The following is a 23,326-nucleotide window of genomic DNA, read 5'->3' as shown; positions in this document are numbered from 1 at the left end:
GGCCGCTGCATCACCCTGAAAAGACCAGAACATCGCGGAGCCTCTCCGCTGTTCATCAGCGTCGGTAAGCATTCACCTTTCCTCTTAATAGATCTGCCTTAGGGTTTCCCTGTTCATCGGTGTTCATCACCGTTCCTCCTTCTCTTTCCTAGATTGCATAGTTTTGATCGGAAAACGACACAAATCTTGTGAGGCAGCAGTTTTAGCACTTGTTTTTAATATCAAAATATATCCTCATTGCAACGGATCTCATCTAGGCACCCCCACTTTTCTGTTGCCGCCACCTTAGGTTTAGATTTTATTTCATTTTTCTGAACTTCTGTAGATCCAATCTTATAGCTCTAATCTGTGAAACCTGTTTGTCCCAACACTTAATAAAATTCACTCTTGTCAGATCTTAAATACCAGTGCTTGTCATGGCAGCTTACATCACCGTCTTATAATTACCCATATATCATTAGGCCCCATTTAAGCCGCCATTCTGAATATATACTGTAGCTTTTTAGTTCCGGCTTAATGAATCAATTTGAACCGGCAAAAAATTTCTTTCCTTTAGGCTTCTCTCTTCACAGTGCCGCCAAAGACAGTCACTTCATGTAACTGGGTTCCTTCCATTGTCACTGAGAACACACTTAGAGGTTTTGTCAAAATTGCGTACTTGCCAGCAAAGAATGTCATGCATTACCGCGCCCCTGATCCAGTCGAAGAAAGACCTCAGCCAAAGGATGACGAAGTCATTGTCTTTACTGATCACATGAATCGGGGCTTCACACCACCCGGTTCTAAATTTTTCCGAATGTTCTACACTTCTTTCAACTCCATCCTCAAGACATCGGAACCAATTCCGTGTCAAATATCTACAACTTTCAAGTCTTCTGCGAACTATACCTTCAAGAGGAGCCCAGTGTCGAACTTTTTAGGGAATTTTTTTATTTAAACCACCAAAACGTGTTTACGAACGGACCCAGCTTGGAACTTGGCGGAATCCCAATTCAACGAAGAAGAGATGCCATCTTCCCCTATGCTTGCCTGCCGAGTCACCCCAAGGATTGGAACCGGACATGGTTTTACTGCAAGGATACCTCTCCGGCTGATGAAAATCCATTGCCGGGTTATCGTGTCCAACGTCTTGATCCAAAGCATAATCATCCTGAAAAGCTTACCGCTGCTGAACGTAATAGCTTGCCCCCACTATTAGGAAGGTCAAGGCTTTGCTGGGAAATGGGTTAACTGGTATTGACTTGGTTCGGTGCTAGGTTTCTTGGCGAATCATACCCTTGAGCCACCGACTCGGCTTAATGTGTACCTACACAGGCGGTACAAAAGATCCACTGCGCCACAGCTCCGCGCGTTTAACTAACGAAGCAATCAATGAAATGACAAAGACCCTTCTGAATGAAGATGTGGAAGACTGTAGCAAAGTGGGTTTGAACCCTTTCTACAAACTTAACCCGCCACTGGACGTGAGTCTCCCAATTACTTACTTTTACCTCATCATTCATATATTTTTTATTAACTCGACTTAGATGACTTCCACAGGCTGACTCTGATTTTTGGAAAAAGCAATATGACCGTGAAGCTGCAAAAAAGGCCAGGGCTGCCAAGAAAGCTGCCAAGAAAACTGCCAAGAAGACAAAGAAGAAACCAAGTGCTTCTGATATGTTTGAACTGAATGACAGCTCTGATTCGGAGGTAGCCAGTGACTCCCTTGGCTCCTTTTTCAATTATCTTATTGACACTGATTATTATCAGGATGACACGGGGGCCAGCCAAGCAGTTGAAGAAGAGCTAACTATCATTTCCTCCGGCTCAGCACCTTTGCCAAGACAGAAAATTCGACGAGTGACCCGGAAAGTAAGGTTTTCACACCCCCTAGCTCATTTGGATCCTCACTTTATTTTGAAGCAACAGTAGCTCGAGAATCGGTGACAGACTCGGACCAGCGGAGGTGAAGAATTATCCTCCGGCTTACCAAATACTCCAGTTCAACGGAAACATCAAAACGAGGTCCTTCCAAACTTAAACTCTTTTTACCCGCTGGGGGGTCTCATTCGTCAACCACTTAATTCTTCCAATTCAAACTAAGGAGGTTTCCCGCTCTTCCTCCCGCGACTCATCATAGACCCAGCTGCGGCTTTTAAAACTGCCCCTGGGTAACAACAATTACTTTTATTCTGTACCTCCTTATGCTTTTATAATTGTACTGACTTGTCATAACCCATGCAGTGGCCAGCAAAGCCTAGTAAGAAGTCAAAGGTGGCCAAGCCAGCTGAAGATCCTAAAGTTGTTGAACCGAAGCAGCAAATTCCAGCACCAGACATTTCTGAAAAGCAACCAAAAGAACCTATTCATGATGTCCCTGACCTCTCCGGCGACCAAACAATACTCAATCCTTTGAGTATGGAATCATCAAACCCACTTAAGTCGTCGGAGACTCATACCGATGACGTTATGATTACTGGCACCGGCTTTAGAGAACCGGGAAATCCAACTGTCTTGGCCGGACATTCCGCTAAACAAGAGTTCATTGAAAAGCAGAAAGTGAGATTTGACGTCGCCCACTATTATCAGCTGAGCAGTAGTGAAGTACTCTCTGGCTACCTCAACCAAGTACACTCCAGCCGCGATCTTGAAATTGATATGGTGAAGTAGATGCATCAAAAATATGAGGTATGAATTCCTGCTTAAATAAGTTATGCACATCCTACCAGCCCCCAAGTCTACTGGGTATGATAAAATTGAATAAGCTGTAGACTTAGAATAACCATGAGCATCTTTAGTAGAACCCTTCCAAGGCCGGCTTGCACTATTGAAGTTTAAACCGGATTTTAAACAATGAACATTGCATCCGTAGTCCCCAAGGACCGGTTTAATCAGCATGAATGAGCCGATCATATTTACCATTATTTATAAAGGAGAGCTTACCTGCATAGCCCCCATGAACCGACTGTGATAGTTTAAGGCACAACCGGGTCATCATAAAGCAGTAAGGAGACACAAGCGATATGCATTAGCCCCCAAGTGCCAAGTACTCTTGCTTGCAAAGTGCTTGGTACTTACTGTCATGAGCCGGCATATGAAGAATATTTCGGCAGGCATTAGCCCCCAAGTGCCAAGTGTTGTTGCTTGCAAAAGGCTTGGGACTTATATTCCTATAACACGGATAATAATGTATTTGCAACTCTGTGCTTGTACAGGATGCCACTGCTGAACTTCAATCACAATTGGCCGATGCAAAGACCCGGCTGGAGAATCAAGAATGTGAGACCCGGAAAGCTGAGTCAAAATTCCAATTTAGCGTGGCTGAAACGGAAAAACTGAACACCAGTTTTGAGGCGGAGAGAAACACTTGAGCTGAAGAAAAGACTGCTTTGACGCGGTGAGCTGAAAAAGCGGAGGCGGCTCTTCAAGAGCTGACCACTGAGCTCACCGGTTTAAAACACCGTGTATCCCAGATGGTTTCTGCTATCTTTGGTGAGTCGCCTTCTTAAGCATCAAAAGTGAATATTTCCTTGATAGTATAAACCGCCTCTAACCAATCTATGACTTACTCAGGTACCAAGAGCAGCAATCTTAACCAAGATATACTTGTGAAGCTCAAAGCTATTTACACACTTGTTGAACAGCTATACACTGGAGCTCAGCATGCACTGGCCACAATTTCTCCAACTGATCAAGCACCTACTCTCTTGATAGATGTCTTGAAAAAACTTTCTGTGTTGCCTGCTATGATTGACGAGATGAAGCGATCATCTGCAAGAGCCGGTGTCGTGACAGCTTTGAGCCGGGCCAAAGCATGGGTACCAGAACTAGATCTGGTTGATGTAGCTACTGGATACCCAAGCTTGAAAGAAGATGGCACTCCGTTTTATCAAATGGACTTCGCTGCTTGCGTAAAAGGAATACGTCCGATGGCGACTCTGATTGCAAATGACACGGACCTTTCAAAATACCATCCGGCTTATAACAGGGAGAATCAGAAGATGCCCACACCGGCTTATAAAGTGATTGATCTAATCCCCCCAATCCATAAGCATACTTTTGCCCCTGAAGTTGAGCCGTCTGAACTTATAGATGATGAAGCTGAATTTCAAGCTTTATGTGGCATCAATTGGTCATCACCAAACTTTCAGACGGCGGAGGAGGACGAAGAACCGGAAAAGGATGATCCAGAGGCCTCAAGTCAGCAAGGCCAAGAAGAGTGAACCGCCAGGCGGTTTAGATATTTGATCCTTTGAAAACACTTGATGTTGTTTGGCTCACGGAGTCATGTAATAGGGTAGCAAAACTTTAATCTGCCATGCCATCATGCTCGTTTCTGTTTTGCGCAATACTGCTGATCCATCAGTTTAAGAAAATGTAACTTTATGCTTATGATAGCGTTGATTTATGCAAATCAGATTGATCATTACCCTACACACAAACATATCACAAGTGCCCTGGCGGTTTACCGCCGGGCGGGTCATGATACCCAATTGGAACCACTGGGACGGATAGTCCATAACCAGGGCCGTCTAATCACAATGTTGACACAATTGTTAAATAAAGAATCATACGTGTGGTGTGTGCTTAGCATGCCGGCTTATCAGCTCCCTGCAGTTAGAGTGTTTAGAGCTATAACTCGAAACATAATAATTTTATCCTCTAGTGACTTAGAGTCTGCCATCCTGGCGGGTTGGAAAGACCCAAAGATGCTTCAAATATGAGACATAAACAGGGCAGCTTGGCCCGACTTGTAAAAACCATATGGCAAGAAAAAAAAGATTATATGAAGAAGAAAAAATAAGAAACTAAAAAAATTCGGGGCTTTTGCAGGCCGCCAAGCCAAAGTTTCTTCTTCAATGAAACTAGCCTGATGGCCACTGGAAGGTACGCGCTTTCCGTGAGCCGGCTCTCACATGACCCAATCGACATTTGAACCCAGATAAGCTCGGGTCTTATTTAAAGATAGACTTATCAGGAGTACGCGGGGTCGGAGTAGCATCGTGCATCACAGGCCGATTTATCCACGTTTCAAGGAAGGCGGCTTATGAGCCTGGATCTATCCTGACTATCTGTAAGCCGTGCTCTCACATGACAAATCGGCGTTTTAACCTTAACAAGCTCAGGATCTTTGGTGAATACACCGTAAAAGATTGATTGTTAAGAGTTCGGCGGGTCAATCAGGATTACCTGATGAAGAAGCAGCTGGTATACAGGTAGGATGACCCGGAAAGGTTATGTCCTCTTTGGTGAATACACCTATGTTTGAACAAGATAACCTGGTAAAGAAGGTAGTAATGCTATGTTCTCTTTGGTGAATACACCTATGTTTGAACAGGAAGCCCCCAAGTGACATATTTATGAGTTGTGCTCGTCGAGTACCTATGTTTGAGCTGTGTTGTGCATCCAACTCTCTTTGGTCCCTGTAATTTGGGCGTCAAGCCTCTTAAGTGAACATGTAAGACGATGATAAAGACTCAGCTTCGAAGAAGTGAAACGACAGAGGCCCTGAAATATCAGGGATGTCGGCTTTATTATACTGTTTATAATATATACATCATCAAACTATGTACATCATGAGAGCTGGTGGCTCAAGTATAGTAGGGCCAAAGATGAGTAATATTCCACGGCCGACGGGTCTCCTCCTCCGATGTGCGTGAGTCCTTGTGGTCTCGAACATCGATAAGATAGTATGACCCATTGTAGATTCTTGTTGACCACAAAAGGTCCTTCCCTAGGCGGTGACAGTTTATGCATATCAGTTTGATCCTGGATAAGCCGGAGCACCAAGTAGCCTTTTTGAAAGGTTCTGGTTTTGACCCGGCGGTTGTGATAACGATGTACGTCTTGTTGATAAATCGCTGAACGAGCCGCCGCGAGATCACGCTCCTCATCCAACAGGTCAAGTGCATCCTGACGTGCCCTTTCATTATCAGCTTCAACATAAGCCGCCACACAGGGCGAATCGTGATGGATGTCACTAGGGAGAACCGCTGCTCCATAAACCATGAAGAAAGGTGTGTAACCCGTGGATCTGTTGGGGGTTGTATTGATACTCCATAACGCTAAGGGTAACTCCTCCACCCAACAACCCGGCGTTCTTTGCAAAGGAACCATAAGTCGGGGCTTGATGCCTCGCGGAATCTCTTGATTAGCTCGTTCCGCTTGACCATTGGACTGGGGGTGAGCCACGGAGGAGACATCAAGTCGAATATGCTCTCGTTGACAAAATTCTTTCATAGCACCCTTTGATAGATTAGTGCCATTATCCGTTATAATGCTGTGGGGAAAGCCAAAACGGAAAATCACCTTCTTGATGAATTGAACCTCCATTGCTGCATCACACTTGCTAACCGGCTCTGCTTCAACCCACTTAGTAAACTTGTCAACTGCCACCAAAGGGTGGCTCTTCTTATCTTTGGACCTCTTGAAAGGCCCAACCATATCAAGCCCCGAGGTCGCAAACGGCCAAGTAATTGGAATCATCCTCAACTCTTGAGCCGGCACATGAGCTCGTCATGAAAACTTCTGACAACCGTCACATTTGCTGACCAAAGCCTCAGCATCAGCATGAGCCGTCAACCAATAAAACCCATGACGAAAAGCCTTGGCTACGAGAGATTTAGAGCCGGTATGATGACCACAATCTCCTTCGTGAATCTCTCGCAGAATCTCACATCCTTCTTCAGGAGAGATGCAATGCTGAAACGCCCCTGTGACACTGTGATGGTGCAACTACCCATTGACTTAGACCGCCGGGTTATCTGCCTAGCCAAGATCTCATCCTCAGGCAACTCGCCCCGGGTCATGTAAGCCAGATACGGAATTGTCCAATCAGGAATGGTATGAAGCGCCGCCACCAATTGTACTTCCGGGTCAGGAATAGCAAGATCCTCCTCTATAGGTAATTTGACAGAAGGGTTAAGCAGAATATCCAAGAACGTGTGTTAGGTGGCACCGGCTTACGCTGAGACCCTAACCGGCTTAAAGTGTCAGCCGCCTCATTCTTCCTGCGATCAATATGATCAACTTGGTAACCCTTGAAATGACCCGCAACAGCATCAACCTCTCGACGATAAGCCGCCATGAGTGGATCCTTGGAATCCCAAGTGCCAGAAACCTGCTGAGCTACCAGATCTGAGTCACCGAAGCACCTCACCCGGCTTAAGTTCATCTCCTTAGCCATCCGAAGACCGTGGAGCAAGGCCTCATACTCAGCTGCATTGTTAGTACAAGGGAACATTAACCGGAGAACATAAGAAAATTTATCACCTCGTGGGGAAGTTAAGACAACTCCAGCCCCCGAGCCTTCCAACTGTCTGGATCAATCAAAGTGAATAGTCCAATCTGTGTTATCCGGCCTTTCCTCACGCGTCTGCAACTCTGTCCAATCATTGATGAAATCCACGAGTGCTTGCGACTTGATGGCCGTACGAGGCACATACTTTAAACCATGAGGTCCAAGCTCAATGGCCCACTTGGCTACCCGACCTGTGGCTTCTCTATTCTGGATGATATCCCCCAAAGGAGCAGAACTAACCACAGTAATGGGATGGCCCATAAAATACTGCTTGAGTTTTTGACTTGCCATGAAAACCCCATACACAAGCTTCTGCCAGTGCGGATACCTCTGCTTGGACTCAATAAGTACCTCGCTGATGTAGTAAACCGGTCGTTGAACCGGATATTCCTTGCATGTTTCCTTCCTCTCCACCACAATAGCAATGCTAACAGCTCGGCTATTGGCAGCCACATATAACAGCAAAGCCTCTTTATCAATGGGAGCAGCAAGAACGGGCGGCTCAGCCAACTGTCTCTTCAGATCCTCAAACGCTTGATTAGCAGCATCACTCCAAACAAAGTGATCTGTCTTCTTCATCATCTGGTAAAGAGGGATAGCCTTCTCACCTAACCGGCTAATGAACCGGCTTAAGGCCGCAATACGACAAGCCAGACGCTGAACATCATTGACGCATGCCGGCTTAGCCAAGGAAGTAATAGCCTTGATCTTCTCTGGGTTAGCTTCAATGCCTCTCTTAGAAACCAGAAAACCCAAAAGCTTACCTGTCGGTACACCAAAAACACACTTGGGCGGGTTAAGCATCATTTTATAAACCCTGAGATTGTCAAACGTCTCCTTCAAATCATCAATCAGGGTCTCCTTCTTCCTGGATTTTACCACAAAGTCATCTACGTAAGCATGAACATTACGCCCGATTTGATTGTGAAGGCAATTCTTCACACACCGCTGGTAAGTTTCCTGGGCACTCCTGAGCCTGAAAGGCATAGACACGTAGCAGAAGGCTCCAAATGGAGTAATGAAAGTTGTCTTCTCCTGGTCCTTAACTGCCATCTTGATCTGATGATAACTAGAATAAGCATCCAAAAAACTCAAATGCTCACAACCTGTCGTAGCATCAATGATTTGATCACTACGAGGGAGAGCAAACAGATCAACCGGACAAGCCTTGTTTAAGTCCGTGTAGTCCACACACATTCGCCAAGTGTTGTTCTTCTTAAGCACCAACACCGGGTTAGCCAGCCACTCAGGATGAAAAACTTCAACGATAAACCCGGCCGCCAAGAGCCGGGCCACTTCTTCACCAATGGCCCTTCCGCCTCTCCTCGTTAAAACAACGAACAAATTGCTTGACTGGCTTAAATTTCAGATCAACATTAAGAGTGTGCTCAGCGAGTTCCCTCGCTACACCCGGCATGTCTGAAGGCTTCCATGCAAAGATGTCCCGGTTCTCACGGATGAACTCGATGAGCACGCTTACTATTCGGATCCAGATTAGCACTGATGCTGAACTGCTTAGATGAGTCGCCAGGAACAAAATCAACCATTTTAGTGTCATCTGCCGACTTAAACTTTAGTAAAGGATCATGCTATGTGGTTGGCTTTTTCAAGGACATCATGTCCACCGGATCAACATTATCCTTGTAAAATTTCAGCTCCTCCGTTGCACAAACAGACTCAGCATAAGCAGCATCGCCTTCTTCACACTCCAAGGCCACCTTGCGACTCCCATGCACTGTGATGGTGCCCTTGTAACCTGGCATCTTAAGCTGGAAGTAAACAAAACAAGGCCTCGCCATAAATTTAGCATAAGCCGGCCGCCCAAACAGAGCATGATAAGGGCTCTTGATTTTAACCACTTCGAAGGTTAGGGTCTCAGATCTGGAATCATACTCATCTCCAAAGGTAACCTCCAAAGATATCTTACCCACTGGATATGCCGACTTACTCGGCACCACACCATGAAAAACGGTGTTTGATGACTTAAGACTTTTGTCGGTCAGTCCCATGCGACGGAAGGTTTCATAGTAAAGTATATTAATGTTGCTGCCTCCATCCATGAGCACCTTAGTAAATTTATAGCCCCCAACCTGAGGCGCCACCACTAGAGCCAGGTGACCCGGATTGTCAACCCGGGGCGGGTGATCCTCATGACTCCATACAATAGGCTGCTCCGAACACCGCAAGTAATGCGGCACCGCCGGCTCAATAGCATTTACTGCCCTCTTATGAAGCTTCTGATCCTGCTTACACAAGCTAGTAGTGAAGATGTGGTACTGCCCACTATTCAATTGCTTCGGGTTGCTTTGATAACCAGACTGTTGTTGCTGCTGATTCCCCTGATTATTCTGCTGGTTGTAACCACCTTGATTGCCTTGGCCGTGAAAACCGGAATTTGAACTGCCACCTCCATGACCCGGACCATGAGGGCCGGACCCTGAACCGCCATTAGGACCATGGTTGTGTTGGAAAGACTCTCTGAATTGTCTCATAATGCTACAATCCTTCCACAGATGGGTAGACGGCTTCTCCTGTGTTCCGTGCTTCAGACATGGCTGATTCATTATCGCGTCAAGGTCAAATTTTGTCCCTTGAGCCGGCCTCCCCTTACGACGCTGGTTATAATTCCGTGCACCGGTGTCAGCCACAAAATCATCAGCTTTGAACTTACCATTACCGCCATGATTGGTCGGGTCGTGTTGTTGCCCCCTCATACCGCTACTCTTCTTTCCCTTTCCCGATCTTTCATCCTCAGAGTCGGGGTCCTTGGTACTATCAGAGTCGGCATTCTTGACAAGAGCCGCCATGAGCTCCCCCATGTCACTGCAATGATGTTTAAGCCGCCCAAGCTTCTGCTTGAGTGGAAGGAAACGGCAATTTTTCTCCAACATTAAAACCGCTGAGCCGACGTTGATATTGTCTGAAGAATGTATGATAGTCGAGACCCGGCGCACCCAGCTGGTCGTCGACTTGCCCTCAGCTTGAACACAAGAAACTAAATCCATGATTGACATAGGCTGTTTGCACGTATCTTTGAAATTTTGGATAAACCGGGCCTTCAGCTCTGCCCACGACCCAATGGAGTTGGCAGGCAGCCCTTTCAACCAGGTACGAGCCATCCCTTCCAGCATCATGGTGAAATACTTAGCATATGCAGCCTCACTAACATCCAACATCTCCATAGCCATCTCATAACTCTCCACCCAGGCCTCCGGGGGCTGATCTGTCGTGTAATTAGGCACCTTTCGAGGCCCCTTAAAGTCCTTGGGAAAATGCTCGTTACGCAGAGCCCCGTTAAACACGGCACTCCCCAAGCTCTAGAGGTCACACCTGCCTCTACCGAAGTCGTCGGGTAAACCGGAGCATGCTGATGAGCCGCCAGCTGAGCCGCCAGCTCGGCCTCCCGACGCGCTCTGCCCTGGTCCACCAAATTCTAGGCATTGGTACCATTGCGCGCCGGGTCATGCCCACGAGGTTGGTTACGGCGCTGCTCAGTACTTGAACCCGCTGGCGAGTCAATGTGCCTGCTGTAGCTCCGGCTTGGATGAGGGGTCGAGTGAATCCGATCACGACTATAAGAATAAGCCTGCTGCTATACCAGCACTGTTTGAAGAAGTTCCCTGGCCCTTCGGGTTTCAACCGCCGTCGGAGTCTCACCCTCGACTGGCAGAGCCGCCAATCGCGTAGCTGCAGCAATCATATTGTCTAAAGGGTTGGAATAATGACCCGATGGTGTTTCCACATGCTGAGGCGGGGTGTTATTCATATGCGGAGGAACTGTCACGCGCGGCTGACCCGGCGGTCCACCCCCTGGCGCTTCAGCCATCTGGTTTATCACCGGCGGGTTACTGGCCCCTGCTCCAGGTGTGTTAAAGAGGTTCCTTGACTCATAAACCAAGGGTAGACGACTCTAGTGTTTTCTTATCAAGACTTTGTTTCAAGTGTTCTGATTCAACGTGAGCCGATATGAATCCGCTGTGCTTAGGGTTTAAAACGGTCCGCTCTGCGGTCATCCTAGCGTTTTCCGCTGCCAGTTCTACCTTGGCTTGTGTTATCTCATCACGCAGCTTAGCCACATCCACCTTATGCTGCTCCTGGTTGCCCGGGGTTACCTCCACCTCCATCAGAGTCGCCAGAGTCTCCAACAGATCTGTTTAAACTTGAGCCGGCGGGCGTGCTGATTCGTCAGCACCTGCTGCTGTTATCGCTGCTGTGCTGGAAGTCATAGCCGCGGCGGCTGTCGAACCGAGAACCGGCTGGGTGCCATCCGTGAAGATTGCTACCCTGTTCGGCGGCTCATGGGGGTCCGAAATACTGTCACCATCGGAACAGCCCCCAAGCCGTCCGTCTTGTAGTTGATACATTGAGTTAGTCTCGCTCGTGGATGATTCACCATCAGAGTAGATGGCCGTCTCACCGCTAGACACAGAGCCTTCCAATTCGGCCCTATGGATAAATCCAACAAAGGCACGCTTCACGGCAGGTTGAATCCGGGCAGGTCGTGCACGCTGAGCCGTCTTGATGATGTCGGTGCAGATGTCCGGCTCAGGGCCCGGTTCGCCGATCTTGTCGATGAAGGCGTGGATTCCGCCGAAGGGGACCTGATACCCGTAGTCAATTGAGCCGGCCTCAGAGCCCCAGCCTGTGTCATCGATGTAGAGCTTGCCGCAACGACTCTTGGTCATCCGGCCCACAGCGTATCTCTTGATCCCTTCAAAGCTGCCCTTCAAGAACTCAAAACCACCGTGCGCAGGCCCCACGGTGGGCGCCAACTGTCGTGGAATTGTCACGGCAGATGTGCTAGTGGAAGGACTTAGTTGTGGAGCCATCACGACGAGGTTAGCTTAAAGGGGTTAAATGGGACAAAGGACGCGAGGAATTTATACTGGTTCGGCCCCTTGCGGTGAAGGTAAAAGCCTAATCTAGTTTGAGGTGGTATTGCTAGGGTTTCGATTACAAGGGAGCGAATACGCTTAGCCTGGCTCTCGATCTGTTGTTTCTTGCTCTAAGCCGCTGTCGGGTCGTCCCCTTATATACACGGGTTGACACCCCGCGGCTTACAGAGTCCCGGCTCATACAAATGTGTCCGGCTCGGTAACTTATCTTACATGCCTTACAATACAAGTCACATATACATGGCGGTTTATACTCACAGGCCTTAAGCCGCCTTTGGACATTGGGCCTTTTAACAAGCCTACCATGAACCGCCATCTTCAACATATTCACGGGCTTGGTTTATGAACCATCATCAGGATAACCCGGCCCCTCCTGGGCGGGTCATATCCAATAGTCATATCCCCAACAGTATTTATTTGAGTTTTGCGATTTATTTTATATCATGTCCACCCCGGACATGATTTGGGGTGTGGCCGCACGTTGGACGCACCGACACGGCAATGGCCCGATCCGGACATGGGCTACCCTGTTGCCGCCCCAAACGGACGAAAGCAAACCGAAGTGGACGTCTGTTTGGGATCGTGCGCTGGAGTTGGCATAAAGCAAGCTGAGGTTGCCATGGCATTGGCTAGGAGAGAGCTGAAACGACTTTTTGTCAGGGAAGATGCAGCCTCCTCTGCAAGCGCTTGTTCCACTCTGCAAGCAACACTCTTTTTTAGCCTGGACCGCCAAATCCGATGTAGAGGGTTGGAGCAACCATCCAGAGTGGAGCGTTGGTCAATGTCCTAATGACGTTCGGGCCGAACTGCCGGTTACCTGAAATTCGGCCCTTATCATTTGGCAAACAAAAACAGAGTATTTTTTGCTGAGAAAAAAGCACGGGGGGTAATGAATTTGAATTTCGAAATTCGAACTCACCTTTTTTTGAGAGTACGCCAAAGGCGTACCATACCTTTATAGAAGAAGAGAGGAAGTGTAATTTACAAGGGTTACAAGAAAGAAAAGAGCTTCCTAAGGGAAGCGCACACCCTAGGGCACCCAACTAGCTAGCCTATGCCAACACTCTCACAAAACGAGCCATAACCTCCTCCACCCAAGCTCGCCAGTCTCCATTCTTTAAGCTCCGCGATGATGGCAAGGGCCAGCTCGGATGCGGTCTTCTGCTGGTTGATCCGGTGAAAAACTCTGGCATTGCGTTGCTTCCAAAGAGCCCATGTGGTTGCGATGATGACCGTGTCAAAGCCGCGCTTGAATGTTTTTATGAAGTTAGTCCTCGTGGCCAGCCACCAGTCAAGAAGAGTGTCCTCCGGTCTGGGGACGCTACCGCTGAAGCTCAAAGTCTAAAAAATGTAGTGCCACACTTCCCTAGCATAAACGCATTGAGTGAGGATGTGCTCCGCATTGTCCTCATCTTGGAGACATGTGAAGCAGGCAGACGGAGCATCCTGGAGTCCATGTCTGAATCTCCTGTCAGAAGTCCAAATCCGGTGCTGAACTGCCAACCAAATGAAGAGTTTGCACTTCAGGAGAGCCCAGCTTCTCCAAATGCAAGTGGCAAAGGGGGCTCTTTCAGCGCCTTGGCAAAGACGATTGTAGGTGGACTTTGCAGTATAGGATTCGGACGGGTCAGCTGGCCACGAGAAGGTATCGTCCCTAGTGGGGTCGCGATTGATCGTACTGATCGCGAGATTGAGATGTAAAAGCTGCATGTGGCCAACAAAGTTGACTTCTCCACTGATGTCATGCAGCCATCGCCCCTCCAAGAGCCCATCCTCGACTGTGCGGCGATTGATCGTACGCGTGTCCACTAGAGCATGGATGAGCGGTGCGATGTCCTTGACCGCAAAGCCATGGATCCATCGATCTCTCCAGAACAAGACCTTACTGCCCTTCCCCACAATGATGTGCACCATGCTGTCAAAAACCTCCCGAGCCTCTCTGTCGACCGCCATGGGCAGTCCTTGCCAAGGCCTGTCAGGATCCGTTCTTCTGAGCCACTCCCATCGAACTCTCCAGGCCAACCCTTGCAGTTGTAGATTAAGAACGCCCAAACCACCTTGCCAGGTCGGTTTGCAAACCGAATTCAATGCCACGAGGCATTGACCGCCATTCACTTTCTCCTTGCCAGCCCAGAAAAATGAGCGCATCCATTGGTCGATCTCTTCAAAAACCCAAGCTGGAGCCTCCGCGATCATGAAGTGATGTATGGGTTTGGCCGCGATGACCGACTTAACGAGCACCAAACGTCCAGGGTGATGAATAAGCCCTCTTTGCCAGGCTGGGGCGAAGCTCTTGGCTTGGTCGATCATGGGCTGCCAATCGGCCCTCGAAAGCTGTCGAATGGCAAGTTGGAGACCAAGGTATTTGCACGGAAAGTTGCCCAAACGACAATGCAAGATGGACTGCACCCGGTCTCGGTCGCTGGTATCCCCATGGATCAAGATGGCCATCGACCTATGATAGTTGATTTTAAGCCTAGAGGCCTCCCCAAACACATGTAACACTGATCTGACAAACGTGAGGTCCAGCTCCTTTGGCTTAACAAATAAGACCACGTCGTCTGCGTAGATCGATACCGACTGATGAGCATCGATGCCCGGAAAATTTCCAATAACACCTAAATTGGCAGCCTTGATCATGACACCTAAATTTCCATGGCGATGACGAATAGCAGGGGAGAGATAGGATCCCCCTGCCTGAGGCCCTTGACATGAGTGAAGCTTCTGCCGGGAACTCCATTGACAATCACTTTGGTGGTGGCGGTCCGTAGGAGAATAGAGATCCAACTGCACCACTTTTGGCCGAATCCTTTGCTCCTCATCACATCCATCAGGAACGACCAATTGAGCGAATCAAAAGCCCTAGAGATGTCAAGTTTCAAAAAAGCGATGTCCGCCTTGCGAGCGTGTAACTTCCTGGCCACTTTCCTGACAAGAAGGAAATTGTCGTGCAGGTGCCTCCCACAAATGAAAGCTGACTGGTTGGCCGTGACGATTTCTTTCATTCTTCTGCGCGCTCTCATCGCGAGTAACTTGGCGAAAATCTTAGCCACACAATGAGGGAGGCTAATTGGCTGAAAATCTCCAACCTCCTCCGCGTCCGGCTTCTTCGGAATAAGGACAATGTGGGCTCGGTTAAGCTTTCCGAAACCACAACCATCTCCAAGACAGAGCTTAACAAACACCGCCATGATCTCATGCTTGATGATGGGCCACGCCTTCTGATAAAAGGCCGCGGTAAACCCATCCGGCCCTGGCGCCCGCTCCGGGTGCATCTCTTTGATCGCGCTCCAAACTTCCTCTTCTGTGAAGATAGCGTCCAACTCCGAGAGGTCAAGCTGAGCCATATCCAAGAAACCAAGATCGACGTCGACGTCGCGGGCTGAAGCCTGCCCCAACAACTGTTCGTAGGCATCCGAGAAGATCTCCTCCTTTCTCTCTTACTGCGAGACCAGCTCTCCATTGTGCCTGATGTGAGGGATGAAGTTTTTGGTTCTCCTTCCGTTGGCCACCGCTTGGAAAAGCTTGGTGTTGGCATCCCCTTCACGAATCCATCTCAAGCGAGAGCGCTGTCTCTCAATGGTTCGCTGGAGAGAGGCCAAACCCAAAAGCGTGTGCTTAAGAGATCTTCTCAGCCACCTCTCTCTCCAATCAAGTTGACGGGACTCCATCGCTCGGTCCAGTCTGAGGATGACAAAGTTGGCGATCGCCATCTGGATTTTGATGTTGCCAATCTTACGCTGGCCCCAGGCTTGCAGGGCTGAGGCGGTGTTCCTAAGCAGCGCATTGAGCCTCTTGAAAGGGTCAACAGTGTCATCCTCACACACCCAGACGTCTTTCACAGCTTGCACAAAACCCTCCAAACGAGTCCAGCAGATCTCAAACCGAAACCTACGCTTTGGGCAGAATAGGGCAGAGGTAGACAAATGAAGTGGCGCATGATCCGAGATATTGGAGGAGAGAGCTTGAAGCAGCACATCCGGAAAGTTGAGCTCCCAATCCACCGAGACCAGGACCCGGTCGATCTTAGTCATCACCAACTGATCTCTTTCATTAGACCAAGTGAAACGCCTACCATGCATGTATAACTCCTTAAGCTCATTGTTATCCACGAACGCCTTGAACTTCCTCATCATGCCCCTGTTAAGGTTGGAATTGCTCTTCTCGTTCGCGCGAATGATCATATTGAAGTGGCCAAGCACCATCCACGGCCCCGGAGACACATCCCTCCTATGTTGTAGCTCAACAAGAAACTGAGTCTTAAGCTCGTCCCCTTGGGGTCCGTACACCGCCGATAACCACCACTCCAAGCCATCCTGGCTATGAACCAACCCAGAGAGGAAATTTCTGTCAAAAGTGATATTGCTGATAGATAAATGCGCACTGCTCCACCCCAAGAGGATGCCACCCCAGTGTCCAACGCCGGCAAGTAGGCGAACCCATCAAATGATGGCCCAATGCATTGCATAACCAAATACGGGTCAAATACTTCTATTTTTGTCTCTTCGAGACATACAATATTAACCTTAGCATCGACAACGAACTCCCGGAGAGCGTTCCTTTTGGCGGGGTTATTGAGACCCCTCACATTCCAACACAACACTTGGGGATTCCAATCCATGAGAAAGGAGGAAACACCCGAACACCCACCCAAAACGAGCGCAATCAAGCTACGCTCAACACCTCCAGCACCAGAACACGCATCAGGGGTCGGCGGCACCTCCTTGCCAAACAACGCAGCAATCACCCTCACATGCTGCTCCCTTAGAGGGGAGTCGAAGATCTCGGCTAGCTCGGTAATGGTGTCCTCGTTACCTTCCAAGTCTTCCGGGACCAACCCAAGAGCCTTCATGAGAACATTCTCGGCCTGCGTGGCCTTGGACTTGGTGGCTGGAGCCTTCTTGGTGCTTCTCGTGGCTCTTCGTGGAGTATACGGCTCGGCTTCCGGCCTTAAGGAAGATTGAACCTCCAAAAGGAGTGGTGGCGCCAGCTTCCGAACCAAGGCGTTGCAAAACCACTTCAATTTGCCAGAAGCGATCGCCTCCTGGGGTGTCATCCCCCCATCTCCTCCCTGAACCAGTGGTTGCATGGCTCGATGCACGTAAGAATTGCCCAGGACGAGAGCGCGGTTATCAGAAGCCGCCATGTGTGCCCGCACGTCCACACACCTTGGAGAAGAATCGCCAATCATATGCGGGCCCACCTCCCGCACCGAAATCTCAACAGGAGCAAGCATCTCGCTGCTGTGGCCAATCACATCCTCCGCACAGGGTCCCACCTTGGCCAACCCGGGTCATGCACCGCTCCAAAGTCGTGAGCCTGGCCCACCGTCTCCAGAACCGGGGCCACGAGGGGCGCGTCCATCGGTGCAGGCGGGATGGACACCGGGCACGACTCCACATGTGGCTCGGGGCGCGCCAGTGATGGGATCGACTGGATAGACTCCAGCCGAGCAGTCTCCATCGCGGGGCCCATCTGCTGCGACTGAGGAGGCCCGCATTGCAGCACAGGCTGAACCACCAGAACTCTGCCACCCGTGACATCCTCCCCGGGCCCGACCGGCAAATGCGGGCCAATAGCCTCCCTCTCTTGATCCTTGACCAGTTCCAATGCTCTCGAACTTTCATCTGAATCCCTCTGGACCAAAGGTTGAGCACCAGCTGGCAGCACTAGAGAGGCCGCGATACGCTCATGCGCTTCGTCCCTCATGGGTGAAATTGGAGCCGGAGCATTGGCGCACACCTGATTTGAAATGACAGCGGTGGTTCTGGCTGGCGCCACCGCCTGGCTACCCGTTCCCCCTAGCCGGTCAAAAGCGGACTGACGTGAGGTCAGCCTATCCTGAGGCGCTGGCCCACCTGACGGACCCACGAATTGCAACGGCTCCAGCAGAGGAAGCTGCCACGCCACCGGCTCCCCAACTCCGGCAACCACGGCGGCGAACGACCGGCCGGTCACCGCGCCCGCACGGCTGCGCGAGTTATCACCACGCTGATCGCGCACCCCCAAATTGCCAGTCACATATGTGCGTCGACCCTCCTCTACCCAAATCCATGTCAGAATCAGGCATACCACTCTGACCGCTCCCAGAAGATGCACCCGTGAGAAAGAAAGGCTCCTCGCCGTCGGGGAAGGCGGTGACCGTGGCCAGGTGAATCAACTCACGATACTGCAAAGTTTTGGGCAAGAAGGCCTCCCGCTGCTCCTCTGGCTCCGGCACTGCTAACCACCTGCGTGTGGGGATCGACTCCGGATCCGCCGTCCAAGCAATCAGCTTGAAAGAAGCCAGATCAGACCGCGACGAGGACTCTGGCGCGATGGAATCGATGAGGCACGAATCACCCAGCAGTCTCTCCACGACATCCAGCTCCCAAGCATGGGGGGGATCCCTTCCAACTCTAGGCTAACCTTGGTCCTAAGCGCAGCGAACACCGCCTGATCCATCGCCTGAACGCCAACCTCTGCCCTCTGAACTCCAGCACCGGCTGCAAGCCAACCCTGACTGGGTCCTCTTGCCGCGCAAACACGACAAGGAAGTCCTCAGGCGAGAATCTATGGACGGAGATTCTGTCAGGCGCGATGCCCCTCTTCTCTTGCAGCGCCCGAAACACCAGCTCAGTCGAGAGGTCGGACCGGTCGCCCCCAATGTAGACCACCATGGCGTTGTGGAGTCTGCCCTCGAGCTCGGCCATGGCCCTGGTTCTCCTGATGACGCAGATCTCAGACGGCTCCGACTCCAAGTCAGCCGCAACCTCCAGACGCGGCGGTGCGGGATTCGGCCACGCCGCCGACAGACGAGCAGCCATGGGCGACGGAGCAGGGAGCGGTGGAGCGCGCTGCACCGACGGAGGCCTGGACGGGCCCGCACGCAGCTCCACGCGTGCACCAGACGAGCGTCTGGCCACCTTAGTGACAGCATCCCACCGGAGCTCCTCGGCCGGCGACGGACTGCGCGGCCTCTTGCACTGGCTGGCGCGTGGCCGGGCAATCCGCAGCGATGACACACCACCTGATTCGTACAATCCTTGAGGAAGTGCCCCTTCTCTAGGCACTTGAAACAGCGGTCCCTCATCTCCGGCGAGACCTCCGAGCGGCCAGGCGACGGGCCTCGCGGGGCCTCCACCGGCGGCCGCTCCTCATGGCGGCGCTTCCAGAGAGATCTCTTGGACGAAGGCGCCGGCTACCAAGACGAGATCCGCCGCGCCGGGCCGCCCTCGAGCCCCTCCACGGGCCCCGCCGCCGGAGCCCCGGCCCTAGACGAGCTCTCCGTCGCCGAAGAGGACGAGAGCCCCAGGCCGGAGACGACCGGCCGCTCGCCCTGAAAAGACGAGGGCACGGAAGGCGGGCTGGAGGCCATGCGGACGCCGGGGATGGTGGGAGGGAGACGCACCACGGCCAGAAGGAGAGGGAGGGTGGCCGCCGTAGCCGGAGTGGCTGGCGGCAGGGAGGTGGACGCCGGCGTCGGAGTGACACACGGCGGCGCGGCACACACGCACGCTCTCTCTCTCTCTCCTCCACTCGCTCTATGGGTTTTTGAACTCACCTTTCTCGCTGTCGTCTTCTCTGCGAGACCAGGGACCCCCTCGTGCCAGAGCCGCCCGGACCGAGTCCATGTGCACCAACCAAACCCCCTTCCTTCTTTCCCTTCCCCGTACCGTCTCTCTCCACCACGGCACCATAGACAGATCGCTCGCGGCCGCGAGGACAAGCTGCGCAAAACCCTCCCCCCTCTCCACTCCAGTCTCCGCCCCCAGAAGCAAAATGCTCCGACACGTCGCCGGCGCCGTGGCGGCGCCCCTCCGACGCTCCCTCTGCACGGCGGCCTCGCGCTCGCGCCCTCCCTGGGCCCTCACCTACAGGATGGCGCCGCTGGGCGCGCCGTCGCCGGGTGCGCGCACGTCCTTGGACCACCACGAGCCCCCCTGCGTCTCCCAGCTCTCCGTCCCCGCCCACCTGGCCGACGGCATGGACTTGGCCGCCGTAAGCATCCAGGCCGCCAGCTGCGACGGCCTCCTCCTCCTCGATTTCGCCGGCACCCTCCGCGGTGACCGCGACTACGGCGACAGCCTGCCCGTAGTGGCCGCTTTTGCCGCCGCCTACGAACCGGGCGTCAGGCGCTTCGTCTGCAACCCCCTCAGCGGCGAGCTGTTCCGCCTCCCGCTCCCCAGCATGGATGCCGAGAAGACGACCATGCCCTTCGGCCTGCTCACCCAATCCAACGGCTCCCACGGCCCGCCGGACAGGTTCGTGGTCGCCCAACTCTGCCTCCGGGAAAGGGACGGCCAAAGGGTCGTGCGCCGGTTTCTGTCCGAAACAGGGGAGTGGGACGAGCCGCCGCTGTCCGTCCCGGCCGAGGCCCCGGGCTGGCGCGCCATGCCCCTCCACGAGGTGGTGGCGTTCGGGGACCGGCTGTGATGGCTCGACCCTTACTTTGGCGTCTTCTCTGTCGACCCATTCACTGACCGACCGGAGCATGGCTTCGTCGTGCTGCCGTGCCCGCTGCCCAACCTTGACATGGAGGTGCAGCTGGAACTGTACCGGCTCTTGGGTGTGAGTGAGGGGAAGCTGCGCTATGTCGAATTGACCATCAAGGAGCCGTTTATGCTCTACTCGTTCTCGCTCGACGATGAGGGGTCCTCCTGGAAGCTAACACATGAGATGAGAATGAACCTGGTGTTGCCTGACAAGTCTAGACCACGGTTAGACCAAATGCCGTGGATTTCTGCAATTGGTCCATTCAATGCCTAACATATTGTACTTCCAGCATGGTGAATTTATTAGTGCTCTCGACTTGGCTGAGGGAGAAAGGATTGGGAGGAGTGCTTTTCTAGACAACATCAAATCTCTGTACCACGGCTTTGTGCCCCTGATACTCCCGGCATGGCTCCCCAGGGCAGGTATATATCGCTCCTTTGACATGCATGTTTGATTCTTTGGATATTGAAGCTTCGAAGTTTATTGCACTTTAATTGTTAGGGTGCACAGGTTTTAGTCAAACATATTTTTCAACTCATGTGCTTGGAACCTTTGTGCACAGCATGGATATATTTGTTAATTGACCCGAATTGTATCTGAATTGAAGTTTCTGAAGGGGGTGATTTGGTGGCTGATATCTTTTTTTTTTAAAGGAGGAGGACCCCCGGCCTCTCCATCTGGGCGATGCATACGGTCACTTTATTAATTATTCTCATAAGACCTTACAAAGTGATATAACAGTAAGACTAAAGCCACCGTCTATGCAACAACTGTCGCTACTCCTATCCAATTGATGAAGGGACGCTGATAGTCTGGGCCTAATACCAAACAGACATCGCAGTCAAACCTAAATATTTAAGACCTGAGGTCCTAACCCGGACGCCTGCCGGGTATGGGGCACCTACCAGACCGGCGCACTCCTCAACCAGAACGCCTGCCGGGTAGGAGGCCGCCGCAGCCACCTGCCACCAATCCATCTTCAGTGTGTACTGCTGTACCACCTTGCCCGGCCTCTCTGCCATCGACGCCACCACGGCGCCTGATAACGGCACCCTCCTGCGCGAGTCCCTCGCCACACATCGGGCGCCGAGTCTTCACCGCGCCACGCCGCCGAGAAACGCCACCATTAATGTGCAGGATGAAGCACCGCTCCACCAATTATTCCGTCCACTGATCCCTCGAGCCCGTGTACACCTCCAAGAATGACGCCACAAGAGGAAAACGACGCAATAATGCCGCCGTCATCCGATCTACTGATCTAGGGTTTCCCCCGGAGGTAGCAGATAGTGGCCTGGAACTTCTCAACAGCGATGCCTTCAACAAGGAAACGACACCGAAAAGTGCCGCCATCGCCGGCCTCGGCAGCAGCCGCGAGCAGGTCTTCACCCAGATCTATTCCAATGACCTCCATCAAGCGTCCTGTGCACGGATCGTCCACCACCGCGGCCGCTGCATCGCTCGTCGCGAGACCACAGCCACCGACACAACCTCCGCCGTTCGGGGCCGCCGCCCGGGATCCAGCCCTCGCTGGCCGCCAGAGCGAAACCAACGAGCCCCATCAATGGCGGCGCAGCCGCATACCGCACCGCGAGAACGCCACCATAGCGTCATCGCGCCGACCGCACGCCGCCGCCAGGAGCGCCCGCTGCCATGCCGCCGTGCCCCACGCTAGCCCAGCGCCTTCCATCGATCTGGCCGTCCCGTGCCAGCCAAACGACGAAGGGGAGAGGTGTCCCACCGCCGCCCACGCCAGGCAAGCTTCGCCGGCCGGCGCGCCTGGGCGGCGGCGAGGGGACTGGAGGAAGAGGGGGGACGGGAACCGGCGGCGGCGGGAGGCCTCCCCTGTCGCCCGCGGGAGCGGCAGAGGAGGTCGATCCACTTTTTTGGGGACTGGAGATCCACGATGTCTTGCTGTAGCCGGTGTATAGCGGTGGCCGATATCTTAAATGTTGTGTAGACTTAATCATTTCATATAGGCTCATACGTTTCAGAACTAAACCGGCCATGATTAGAAGTGGTCTATCCTGAACTTAAATTCTGCGGGCGGAATTATGTATTACTAGAGAATCCGGTGTATTTTGTTGATTGCACTGTACATGTGATATATCACGTAGAGTAAAAATGTTTTTCTTCTCTATTTAATGTCTAACATATATCTGTACGACTGTCATGTTAAATGCCTAGCAGTATTTTCTGATCCAAATCTTGCTGTGATGAAGAAACATATACATTTGTGTTTAAGTTCTTGTATCTATGGAGATAACTGAAGGAACACTTTCGAGCAAGATAACCAATTGCACAACTAAGACTTTGGCAGACATGCTGGTTCGTGTTGACAAAGACCCGAGAAATTGATGCCAGCTAACTTATCTTTGGTAACTCATCTTAATAATTCTTTCTTGTTTGGGTACCACTTATTATTTCCATTCGATATTTAGTCTTATATTTTCCTTTCTCGTGTTCGTTCTGCGTATCTCGTATACTTGCAATGTGCTACTTCTTACTTGTAGGAGCAAGTAGTTTGATCATGCATGTTTCCGAGGGCATGTTTGGATGGTAACCAAAACTAACTGTATCATTTTTTTGTCGTAGCTAAAATTTTGGCTCTTGGTTGGATTATTGCCAATATTTTGGTATGCATATACACTCTAGCAACGCCAACTCTAATTCATTT

At 51.5% G+C, this 23,326-nt stretch overlaps 1 pseudogene; it reads left to right on the top strand.

The window, feature by feature from the left end:
- Positions 1 to 19,788: 19,788 nt before the first annotated feature.
- On the top strand, positions 19,789 to 23,007 carry LOC123159519 (uncharacterized; annotated as a pseudogene).
- Positions 23,008 to 23,326: the final 319 nt, after the last annotated feature.

This window comes from Triticum aestivum, chromosome 1D (assembly GCF_018294505.1).
Source record: "Triticum aestivum cultivar Chinese Spring chromosome 1D, IWGSC CS RefSeq v2.1, whole genome shotgun sequence".
NCBI classification, from domain to species: Eukaryota; Viridiplantae; Streptophyta; class Magnoliopsida; order Poales; family Poaceae; genus Triticum; species Triticum aestivum.
Note: the sequence above shows the minus strand (reverse complement) of the source record. Positions and strands in the feature narration are given on the sequence as shown.